The sequence below is a fragment of the Wyeomyia smithii genome, chromosome 2 (assembly GCF_029784165.1).
Source record: "Wyeomyia smithii strain HCP4-BCI-WySm-NY-G18 chromosome 2, ASM2978416v1, whole genome shotgun sequence".
NCBI lineage: Eukaryota > Metazoa > Arthropoda > Insecta > Diptera > Culicidae > Wyeomyia > Wyeomyia smithii.
In genome coordinates this window covers 162,576,782-162,589,777 of record NC_073695.1, presented here as the reverse complement: position 1 = coordinate 162,589,777, position 12,996 = coordinate 162,576,782, and positions in this window count along the sequence as shown.

Genomic DNA, 12,996 nt, shown 5'->3' with positions numbered 1-12,996 from the left:
ACTATAAAGCCCGTTCCAAGCTCTTTGGTAGTGCCACAGCTCTGATAAAAGGTAGCCTCTCGATGTCCGCTTTTCCATACCTTCTGTCCCGACCAGCAAAGTTCCTGCAGTGCTACGATTTCGAAGTTGCGTGGATTTAGTTCATCATATATGATCCTGTCGCAGCCGTGAAAGCCTAACGATCTGCAGTTCCATGTACCGAGTTTCCAATCGTAGTCCTTATTTCGTCGCCTAGGTCTGTGCCGATTGTTCCGATCCGTATAAACTTCTTCGATATTTGCAACATTTGGTGTTTTTCGGGGCAGCTTGTTGGGCCTTCCCCAACCCCCTGTCTCGCCGGAGGGCCATCGTGTTAGCTCTGATTAGAGTCCCACGCTGACACCAGGACGTTGATCAGCCGCTCCTAACATGGAGATCAGACGCTGTTTTGAGCCGCACCATCTTGGCGGACAGACGCTCATATGAAATAGCACTTCTTTTTAAATTTTTCGAAAGAATTAAGCAGATATGAATAAAATTTTTTACGAAATAACATTTTTCTATGCCAATTTCAGAATTTACTCGCGGATTTTGAAATTAACGCGTTGTTTGGAAACTCTCGCGACTCTAGGATACTAAAGTTTTTAAATGCGGTTTTCTTAAAAACCGTTTTTACAATCGACGGGAATCAATTTCAATAGACGTTTCTATGGGCAAAAGACGTCATTTTGAGCTTGGTTTAATTTTTTGAAACAACTAATTTTTGAAAAGCTATTGAAACATGCTATATTGGGAATGTATTAACAATATATAAGTTACCGTCGGAATCATCACTGCACCGAAGCGCACCGAGCAGCGACATATTTTTTGTTAATTAATCATTTTTAGTGTTCCATAGCACGATCGTACCTCCGTGCGATCGCTGAGTTAGCATCTGGCAATTCCATAGACAGGTAGAATTAAGTAGAAACAATTTGAATAAAGTACTTCAGACTCCCGAATAATTCGGTTTATTTTAAAAAAAAATGTAGATAATTTTTTATCCGAAGAAAATACTCTGAAAAAATTTTTTTTTTCTTTCAAAAAATAGTTAGCAGAAAAATTAGAAACTAATTAGACTGCTCTATTGGTGATTCGATCAATTTTTAAAGCTAAAACGTTTTCTTTCATTGGCATAGTGTCTTCTGCATAGTGTCAGATAACAATTTGGTCCTTCCAAATATAATAATTAAAAAAAAATCCAAAACATCTTAATTTGATTTTTATTTCTCCACGATTGAACCAATTTCAGTGTTTAGGTATTTTATTGTAATTTTATAAAAAAAAATCGGTATTAAAAAAATGAGCTTTTTTCAAATAATTATTTTTATTTTTCTCTTCCTTTTTTTTCAAACAAAAAATATTTTAGTTATATTTTCGGAAAGACAATATTTGCCAAAGACATCATACCTATCAAAAAACCGTTTAAGCGGCTTTAAAAATATTTGTAATTACCAATACCTTCCCAAAATAGCATTTTTAAATAGCTCCCCAAAAATTAGACGTACTCCAGGAAGTTAAACCAATAGCACAAAATGACATCTTTTGCCCATAGAAACAACTATGCAAATTTTCAGCCAAATCAAAAAGGGTCGATTAAATTGGGGACCCGTTCTTGTGGAATTGCTCTTTACAAAAAAAATACAGTCACCTATCAGAGAAAGTTAAGTATGCGTTCATCATTTTTACAATAATAAATTAATCTATACTATAAGGGGTTACTCTCATTTCAAGGAGAAAAAATCACAGGAGGGTTGTGTGCAAAGCCACGACCGCAAGGTTGAAGTAGAATACTTTTACATAGCTCTACTTACCGGCTGTACATTAACCTACGGCCGGCGAATCGGTTCGCGCCGCTTTTCGCGTTTAGGCCGTTTACATATTGGCGCGTTCTGCGTTGCGGAGACGGTTCGCCTTGCCGTGGATTAATGTACAGCGGTAAGTAGAGCTGTACATTAACCCGCAGCAAGGCGAACCGTCTCCGCAACGCAGAACGCGCCAGATGTAAACGGCCTTAGTCTGGCAGAGGCCTAATGCGCACGGCCAACACAATTGAAAGGTGTTTTCACATAGAAAATTAGACACGGCTTTACTGGAGTAAGTGTTGGCAAATGCATCAACCGCTAAGGAGGCAATCCACATACCACGTGGACAGATTTTTAACGATTTTGACCCCCCCCCCCGCTCCCCCTCCGTGGACAACAGCCCATATAATGCATGGACCGTGGACATTAGCCAACCACCCTCACCCAAAGCTGTCCACGTGGTATGTGGATTGCCCCTAACACATCCGCTGTCGTACGAAAGCGCGTCGTTTCATGTGGGGAATAATATCCACAACGAAAAATGACGCGCGTCTAAGCACACTCGAACTGTTTCGCCGTGCCGCTTCCATTTACTTCCTTATAACATCGGCCTCATGGAAGTACCAGCTGCACCTACCGCTGAGGCTGTTACATACTGCTACTGGTACCCAAAGCTATTAACTCTTCAAATTGAGTGTTTTATTTGTCCTCAGAAGAACAATTGTTCAATTCCATATCGGATATAATGCAATCGCATCTCTGTAATATTACCGACAGCAATATTCTTCTGAACAAAATGATCCAACTTTTCCATTAGAGGAAGTGCCAGCTGATGCACGGCAAAAATCTCGCCCGATCGCTTGCGTTGGCGTTCAGCCTGGCAGAGGCCTGAGAGGTGGTGACCAACCACAGGGCAAGTGATTTGTTTAATTTGAAGGCAGCCACAGGCGCAACCCGCTGATATTGTCTGTTACTGCAGAGTGCTGATATCTGCTGCTCCTGCTGGCAACGTTGTGGAGGTCCATCCAGCTCACCTTCCGACTAATGAATGTAGCCAGTTTTCACAGAAACATTCTTTTATAGCCGAAGGGTGCTACGTAATAGACCACGCCTTTCAGTTTAGTTTTACCATTTCCTAATGTTCTTTAGACGAATTATTCCACAATTCGCATTTGATTTTTGTATCCAGCGAATAAACACCGATGGTGCTCTCACACACGCAACGGTTTTAACCCGTATCTTATTGCGGTTTGTAACATCAAGCGATTTCGTTTGCTCGCTGTTGCATCATGTTGGAACTTGGCAGCTGGGAGAACCGCGCTGCTCCTGAGACGTGATGACCAACCACAGGGCTAATGCTGCTGCTAAGGAAGGACGACTGCTGTTGTCGCTGTCCAGAAACATTATGAGCGGCTTCGGCTGAAACAGGCTCTTATACAGTCCAAATAGCATGTTTTCAATTGCAAGGTATATGATTCTGTCGACCGTGCTTGGGAAGCAATCATATAACGACCAATCAGAGGTCGAATTTTTCCGTTTGACAAGGCTTGACTATTTTCAATAGTACAATAGTGTGAATATCAAAATTACAATTATCTTCTTTTGGGAAGAATCTTAGAAGATTTTCCAATCTACTGCTGCAAGAACGAAGGAAATCCATCAGATACTAACCGATTTATTAGCATTTGAAATTGGACATATTTTTCACTTTTTTCGGTTTCAGATTTTCATTTCACATCCCTATGTCGCCGAACTTCCTGAGAGAAGTATTCTACTTCAAAAATCGAAATATATTTTTTATTTCTCTTATTTAAAAGGATACGGAATTTCAAAAAATTGCAATTAATAATATTTGATGTTTTAGACTAGATTATCTTTCCTTTAAAAATCAGGAAGGTCTGAGCAGTAAAAAAAGCAAAGCCTTGGTGCTACATCCCAATTCGGAACTCGACCTTCTGTTTATTATGCACAGACTTCGCAGCCAACTGTTTAGTGTACGGGACAATTGCGGGGATAGCGCTACGATCCTACTGACACTAACAGTCTCTCCCGAGTCGAGACCCGAACCTACCATCGAACCATCTGGGAGGTGTCTGGAGCAGTAGAACCGATTTAAAGGATGTCTGAGCAGTAGAACCGATTTAATGTTAATGATGCAAAATCCTTCGTTCAGGTATAGCGTACAAGATTTTTCGTGTTTCTGACGGATGACGGAGGCGGATGCTTTATATTAATTACGAGCAGGATCTGTATGTGGCCGCAGCCAACAGGAAGCTGAGACCTATATCTGGTGTGCTTCAAGCTTCCCAATGCCGAACTTAAGTGAAACGAACCAGCACAATGGCACCCGAAAAAAATAACATAAAAAAACTTATAAGTTGCTATAATTGTACATAGTTTATGTTTTTCATTGTGAATACATCAATTTTACATTAAATATCATTGTTCAGAACAATAAAAACACTGTGTTTGTCATTTTCATTCATTGTTATGTATCTTAACAGCAATTTTTTAGGCATTTTTCATAAATTTAGAAGTCACTGACAATGTCTTCCTTGGTAAAATTATTGTCGATGGTAGACAAAAGACGCTGAGACTACTGCTGCTGCTGGGACTATTGCGACTGTTGCTGGAACTGGTACCGACGATGAATTGTTGCCTCTAAGCAGCTCCGTGGAAACTCTTGGAACAACATTACAGCATGGTTCAACAATCAACTGGAAAGTTCAGAAAGCTCCAAAGGGATTGGTAGATTTGCCTCTGCGGGAATGCCAAGGTAAAAATTTAATGTTCCCGTTATGAGAACAGTTGCTTATGTTTTTACTTTATTTTACTTCTTAGATACGAACGCTTCAGCGATTGCGACATCGATCGGGCAAACAAGCCAACACAATTGAAAAGCTGCGTACATACACATGTCTTGTGGTTACCAGGAAATGATTCCAATAAAACAAAAAGAATACATCTTAATTTAATTAAATTTAATCTGTTTACGGTATTTTAGATGTTAAAATGATCAAAATAAACAAAAAGAGTAAAAACTAAATTTATTGTGAACTTTTGTTTAATGATTACAATACCCTTTCCGACAAGTGTAGCGTAGTAGTAAAGTTCATTTATTTTGCTCGGTCGGTTCAGCGTTTACCGGTTCGTTTGGTTGTTCTTGCTTCAGACTTTGCGCCACTCTATCTATCCACTCTTGTCATACCTGTCCACTTCTGGGTTGTATATATGAAATTATATGCGAATTAAGCGCTATTCCCACTGCTTCCGGGCAGTGTCCAAGCCGTGGTGCAGATGCAATAAAAAAACGAAAATATTTCACTGCCACATAGGGTAATCGTTCCATTATTCATCTCAGCTCCTAGGTGCACCTATATTAATCTTATTTCTCTCATTTGTTCAATTTCCCGTCAAATTTCTACGAATTTTGAAAGTAAATCTATTTGCTTCTCGATTTTGAAAGTTTTACGTTGAAAATATGGTAAAATTTGACGATAAATCAGAAAGGCGTGATGAGATTAATATAAGAGCTATAACCCTAGTAAAAACTTCGCAAGTTGCTGCCGTGCACTCTCCGGGAAGCAAAAAATATCGTCGGCAACGATAGTTTTCATTCGCACGGCGACAACACGACACTGTCCCGGACATTACACGGCGGTTTGGTGTGAACAAGATCGAAATAGCGCTGTATTAATAATTAGAGGCTCGTCATCACTTCGGCTGTAGCACCTGGATATGCGAATGACCTACACAAGTCTAATTATTCATGAACTCAAACACCTGCGACGTTGTAATATTGATACACACTTTTTGATTATCCTAAAATAATATAAATGGGAAACAATGTAAATTGTTCAAACCTTCAGAACAATCAATTATTTCTATTACACTCGTGGTATAATCAGTTCAAAACCGATTTATTAAATATAATAATTGATTCGATAATATTTACTAGTTGAACCATTCCGGCGATGTTCGGGATAGATTCGAAATTAACCGTTATGTGCTCGACAAAAAAACACCCTTAAATGCCCGACGGGTACCCGGGTATCCATAAATTGAAACTCTTGTAACTTTGACAATTTTCATCTGATTTCAATAGTTTTGGTACTCAAAGATTCAGCAACTCTACTATCTACATTGGAATCAGTGTCAGCGGTGCTCCGAAAAGAAATTCTCATTCTCGGAAATCCGTTTTTTTCGGTAATATGTTTTGAAACTGAGGATTTTTATGAATATTTGATAATATTATTGGAATAATTACAATTGATGCCTCACGTTCCGGATATACCCATCTTGGCTGGCATTCGGCCATTTTTTAATCTTTTACAGAAACCGGAGGTCGCCATTTTGATACTCTAAATGGCCGCTGGAGTCGTTTTCTGGTCTCTGGACATCATTTCGATTCCGAAAGTACTCATATAGGGTGGTATTTAGTCAATTGTGGCTTTTTCCCAGAAACCGGAAGTCACCATCTCGGTTTTCTAAATGGCGTCTGGAGTTGATTTCCGGTCTATAGGTACCATCCCAATTCCGGAATTATCTATATTCGATCGTATTCGGTCAATTTGTTTCTCTTCCAGATAGTGGAAGTGGCCATTTTGGAATGCAAAATGGCGTAGGGGGTCGTTTGACAGTCTCTAGATTTAATACCGGTTTTGAAAATATTCATAATGGATAGTATGTGACATTGTGTTATTCAATTGTTTCTATGTCCATTAGAAGCCCCGGTGGAATCTGTTCCGTAAGGGCCATTTCGAAGGCATATCACTATCAAATCATAAAAACGGCCAATGGAAATAGTTTTATAAACTTCGGACCAATAGTTGTAAGATTCTGCTCGAAAATTCATGAAATTCTTCAGTTTTGCAACATACCTCCGAAAACCCAGATTTTCGGCAACGAGAAAATTCTTTCGAGGCACCGTTGTATCTGATTTCAATGCAGAGAAGTAACTGAATCTTTTGATGCTAAAAGTTTCGAAATCGGAAGATAATTGTCAATGTTACAAGAATTACAATCTTTGGGTACGCGGGTACCCCGTTAGGCATATTGTTATTACATAAAAATTAATGTTATCAAAAGTTCCCTTTTAATGAGCTTTGATTGCAGTGAACTATGAAATTTCGTTTTATGAAACCTTAAAAGGTACCCGGGTACTCCGTCAAGCACATAACGGTTATACGAATCATTTTTTTTTATATTTCTCTGCCGCATAAGCACAACTCACTTCAGAAATATCACGTCACATTTCACCTCTGATACTCCAATCGTCATTTTAAATACAAAATCTATTGGGCTGTTGTGAATAATTTCTGGCCTCTGGGCATCATCCTGTTTCTGAAAACACTAAGATTGGATGGTATTTGATCTGCAAGATCAATCACGATTGTTACAATGTTTGTAGTTACGTATTTGATGAAAATAGCTTCGGCACATATTTATTTGTCATATATTATACCGTTCCAGCTGAAAATAAAAAAAAATGTTTTGCGTGCGACATTAAATTTTGTTACCTTATGCACAATGCGCATAATGTCGCATCTAGTGCACCGTTTAGCGTAAAAAACCGCATAAGTTCGAAACGCGGAAAAATAAGATCGGTGCTTAGAATATGGATATTCAAAAACATCACTTCACGTGCACATTTGAATCAAACGGTTTAATGTGATTAAAATTTATCAATTTTGGGGCTACTAACTTTCATGATTTTTCATGTCTTCGTAATTTTATGAATAATATCTCATTTTTATACATCAGATTATTTGCAATATATTTCCATATTTTCTTTATTTGTCAGATATCCTCAAATTTCATTGCTAAGCATTACCGAACATTTTAATGTAAGAAATCACTTTATGTCATTGCTTTGAATCTCGAGTTAGAGGCGAATTACGCAATAAATATCATTATGAATGTTTTATGTAGTGAATAATATCTCAAGTTTTAGTTATCAGGTAGGGGTAAACAGGGTAAGACCGCCCTGCGGGGTAAGACCGCCCACCGTAGATTTACTACCAAGTTATAAAATAATAGAAAAATTTCTTTAACGTGTCTATTACAGTATAATTACATAACATTTTGCACGTTTTTCTGTTTTGATAGTGCGCGAACGGTCGCAGAAATAAATAAAAACAACCTTTCAGCTGCCAACCAGTTAATGCGCTATTGTTTTGCAGCCACGGGACTTAAGGTTTTTCAGTCTAAAAATCAATTGTTTTGTTCGTGAAAATACGTTTAATCGCTTGCCTGAATCTATCTTTTATCGGAAATATCGAAGGCCGTGAGTAATCTTGTAATTTTGACTACTTTTTCGGTCAAATATGAAAATGTTCCACTGGGGGTAAAGTCGCCCACTACACAAGGGGTAAAACCGCCACGTATACAACTGCTTGTTGTTTTACTTCAAGACCCAAATGCCTCGACACTACAAAGGGAATATTTACAGGATCAGTAAAGCAACTTCAAGCCACATAAGACATCGATCTTAATCGACCATTTTCGATTTGGTTAAAGCTTTTCTAGTAATATATTTTAACAAGACTTATTTTTGGAAAAAGTAAACCTGTTTGAAAATGGTGTTAATGAACCAAAATAATTTTAGAGCCAGGACGGTTTGTTTGATTGGTATGACGTCTCCGGCAGAATTGAAAATAGTAGTTTTTTACTTCCGAAAAAAGTACACACTCTAAAAAAATTTAAAGAAAAGATATAAAAATAGAATTAAAATATATATATACACGCAAAACTTTTCCTTATTACTTTAGAAGCAATAGCGAAAAATTGCCTTTTGGGTAATAAACCTATTACTTAAAAGGCAATAAAATTCTTCCCCAGTCAAGTAATAACACACACTGCCATATATTTAGCACGTGTTGTGCGAGTACGACTATCTAATAATGGTCGTTTCAACCACATGCAAGATTTTTTTTGTCGGAAACTGCTCCCTTTTCCATTTCAAGCAAAAAAAATCACACACCGTCGCATATGGTGCAGATGTTACATGTTTCTTCAATCTCCAATTCATCCGGTGTGCGTGTATTAGTTCGCATACGGAGTAGAGAAAAATATGGCAAGAGCTGCCAAGCAGCATTTTCTCCGTCATAGAGTATGCAAACGTTGATGATTTCAAAGACTTGAAATGCGCCCTAAAATGACATCACGATCTGTAAACTGCGTTAGAGAAAAACAAAAACATTCGCTTTCTTGCAAGCTATCTACAGCACATAATCATTGGCTCTTGGAAACTCATTTGGACCTGTTTGAAAATATAAAATATAAAAAATATATATAAATATAAAACTTGTGCCCATCCAGAACAATATTCGCAACTTCGGCAACTCTGGTCAGACAGTATTATATATTTCCATTTCAAGTAAACACTGGGGAACGAAACGAAAGTTTTTCTAATTAGACATTTGAGGTTGACGGGTGAGATTCTCATTATGTGTGGATGATGGGGGCAAAATGAATCTGATCGTTGCATCAATACAAATGCAGCGAGTGAAGTCTTGCTAACACATGCATTGTGGTGCTTGGCTGTATGTTCTCCTCCAGAAACACATACAAGCGTGTGGCCGTCATAATTTTTATTACTTTTTGTTTGTTACTCTTTGTGTATAATGCGCAGTCATAAGACACAATAAGTAATAAAAAATTGCCCTAAAGTAATAAAATGTTCCCCGTTTGCGTTGGGTGTATATATATATATATATATATATATATATATATATATATATATATATATATATATATATATATATATATATATATATATATATATATATATATATATATATATAAAAATATATATATATATATATATATTTTTTTTTTTTTTTTCAAATTTATTTAAAAAAACAAGTTTTTGCCCGTAAAATCTACAAAAGGTAAGCTAACATTTGATGGTTGTTGGATCATGGAGTTATAGAAATATTAATAGCTCAAATTTTGAGAAGAAATTTTTTTTTGGACGGTTTGTTTGGTGTATAGAGTCGTTAGTAATTTTGTTCTTCAAAAAAAAGAGCATAGAAAATTGAAAATATAAATAAAAGAAATAATAATTATTAGTATTTTTCTATACATAATAAGTCTTCAAAAGAATCATACAGACAGGTTTAATGAGTTTTAATTTTTAGCTTAAAGATAGGTATATTATTAATTCAATATCTTGAAAACCCCCAATTCTGAAAAATCTATTTATTTTGAAAACCAAAAAAGTTACCTAAACATTGATTTGAACTTGAATAATCAGAAAACAAAATAAGTTAAAACTTAGAAAAAAATTTTTTTTTCAGATTTTTCACAGTGTATATTCTATTTAAAAAGAAAAAAAAATACCATCTACAACTTTGTCAGAGACACTATACCGATAAAATCAACCGTTTCGGCCCTAAAAATATTGTTTATCCTCAAAAAATGGTGGGCGATCTTACCCCGCTGGTGGGCGGGCTTACCCCGCATGAAAAAGATCTGCACATTTTCAATGAATTTTAAAAATTTTAAAAAAAATCTGGAAAATAAACAAAAATATTTCAGTTCTTATTTTTTAAATGCGGGTATTGAATAGAAGAACCTCTTAGCGAAGAAAAAATGAAATTGCAGCCGCAACTTTTTTTTCTATAAACAGAATTGCTTAAGGGGGCGGTCTTACCCCGCTTACCCCTACCTGTTGTTTCTCCTCAAATGTCTCTTCTAAACATCATCAAACATTTTTTTTGAAAAAAAAACACATCATCGCTTTTAATTTTGATTTAGAGGAAGTTTGAGCATTAAAAGTCATTATTCACAAAACTACGTGAAATATGCGTGACACATATTTCTCCTCAAATATTTTTCCGAACTTTTAAATGTAGAAAAAAAAGAACTTCGATTTAAAGAAAAATTGAGCATAAAAAGACATGATTTTGCATTATAAACTCAGTTTTTAGTAAAGAAAATACCATAACTTTCCCACACATGTCTATCCGAAACAATAACAAACATTTTATTATAGAAAGAAAAAAACACAAATCATCGCTTCAGACTTTGATTTAGAGGTAAATCAAGCATGAAAAGTCACGGTTTTTCATGTTTTTCGAAGTCTTGTGAATTATATCTTTAGTAATCAAATACCTATAATTTCTCCTCGAATGCCTCGTCTGAATATCAACCACATGCCATCGCTTCGAATTTCGAATGATATGGTGATCGTTGAAGGTTGAATGAAAAAAAGTCAGGTTTTATTCATGTTTAATGTTATGTGAATGATATCACAATTTTTATCATTTAGATGAAGAAAAAAAAATCACAATTTTTATTACAAAACCGTAACTGTTTCACAAATATATTGCCTCGACCTCTACCAATATTTCCTTGCGATAAAACATACATGCCACTGCTTACTTCCTTTATAAGGACGATTTAAAATCATGGTGCTTATTGTGTACCTTAGAAACGGCGGGAATAGTATCAATAAGCTCGGCGTTACGAAATTTCACTTCTATATAGTAGATAAAAATAATTAATCATGCACCATCCTATAAATGAAGTGCTCTAATGCAAAACCGCGCTATCAAAATAATCAAAACAAAGCAACCTGCACACCGCCGTTGCTGCGTCGCATACAATCAGGTTTGAATCGCACACCCCGCCATCGCGATCTCGTTGCGGCAGGAGAAGTTTGGTTGTGTTTGTTTTGACCAAGTCCGCATGCCAGCCGCACCGGACTTGCTTCAAAACAAACACAACTAAACTCCCCTCTCGCTCGCGACGCACGAAGACGAATGGACCCCTAGCAGCGAATGAACCCCGGTCCGACATCTCCGACATTTTTGTTGCATTTGAGCACGACATTGGACCGAGGTTGAGCGAAATGTCGACCCGTTGTAGGACCGATCTATCGCGAATTGGTCCGACATCGGCCTGACAATTCTTACTGGGTTATGTGTTATAAAATTTTGAGTGTAAAATGTGTTCTCTCCACCGCTAGATGTCGATACTTAAAATAAATAGATTTTGTCCCAGTTTTGGTTCTTTAGTTGGACTGATGTGGTGTGGCTCTAGCTTATGGTACAATGTTTTCTTCAAGACAGTTTCCACCAGTAGCTTCTTTCAGCTGTTGTTTGTTGACAGTGAACGCTTTAGGTGTGTCACTGTATTGTTAGTTAAAGCATTCTTTAGTAAATACTACTTTTCGTATTATATCCGTATTTTATGTAAAGACGTGGTTAAGAATTGTTCAATTATTGTCGTTAATTTCGTTTTGGAGAATTTGTCAGTCATATCAAATACTTCGGTACGCTACTTAGGGACCATCCATTAATGATGTCACGCGTTTAGGGGGGGAGGGGGTTTCGATTATTGTGACATTTTGTGACATATGGAGGAGGGGGGGTTAGCTTGAGTGTGACATCACATTTCAACTCAAAAAAAAAAATAAATAAATAAAAAAGTCACATACCTAACCACAGAGTTCAACTCAGAACTATTCATACCTATATATTTGCATCATTCATTTAAGATTTAATTTTTGCTTAAGATTTGCTTAAGATAAAATAAATGATTTTTTTTCTCGTTAAAAAGCATAATGTTTGTTAATTCTGTTTTACCGTTCATGTTCGTTTATGAATGACAGCGCAATTTCATCAATTTTTAGTGTCTCTCAATCCAATCGATACAAAAATTGTGACAAAACGTAAATAAGAATGCTTGGCTATTGTGACATGTGGAGAAGGTTTGAATTGCGAAATGATTGAAGTAGAGGAACTAAATATTGATGGTCTTTCAAAAATCAGCAATGATGCTGCAGTTACTGTCTCGGCTTTCTATGTCGTCGATATGCGACTCCATCAACAGCATCCTTGGACTAAGAACTAAACGCCTTTTCTAGTTATCTTCTATGATCTTCTTTTGCTTTTAGTTTCAGTTTTTCTTTCAGTAAAATCGTTCTTATTAAGAAAAAATGCATTCCTAACAAATTTCTCGATTTTTAATCAATTATTACGAAAGAAGGGGGAGGAGGGTATAAAAACGTGACGTAATTAGGGGGGGGGGTCAAGGAAGTTGTGACAGCTTGTGACAAGGGGGAGGGGGGGAGTTAATTTTTTCCAAATTTTGCGTGACATCATTAATGCATCGTCCCTTAGCTGTTTTTCCTTGCGGCGCTAGCCCCGCAATTGTCATGTACATT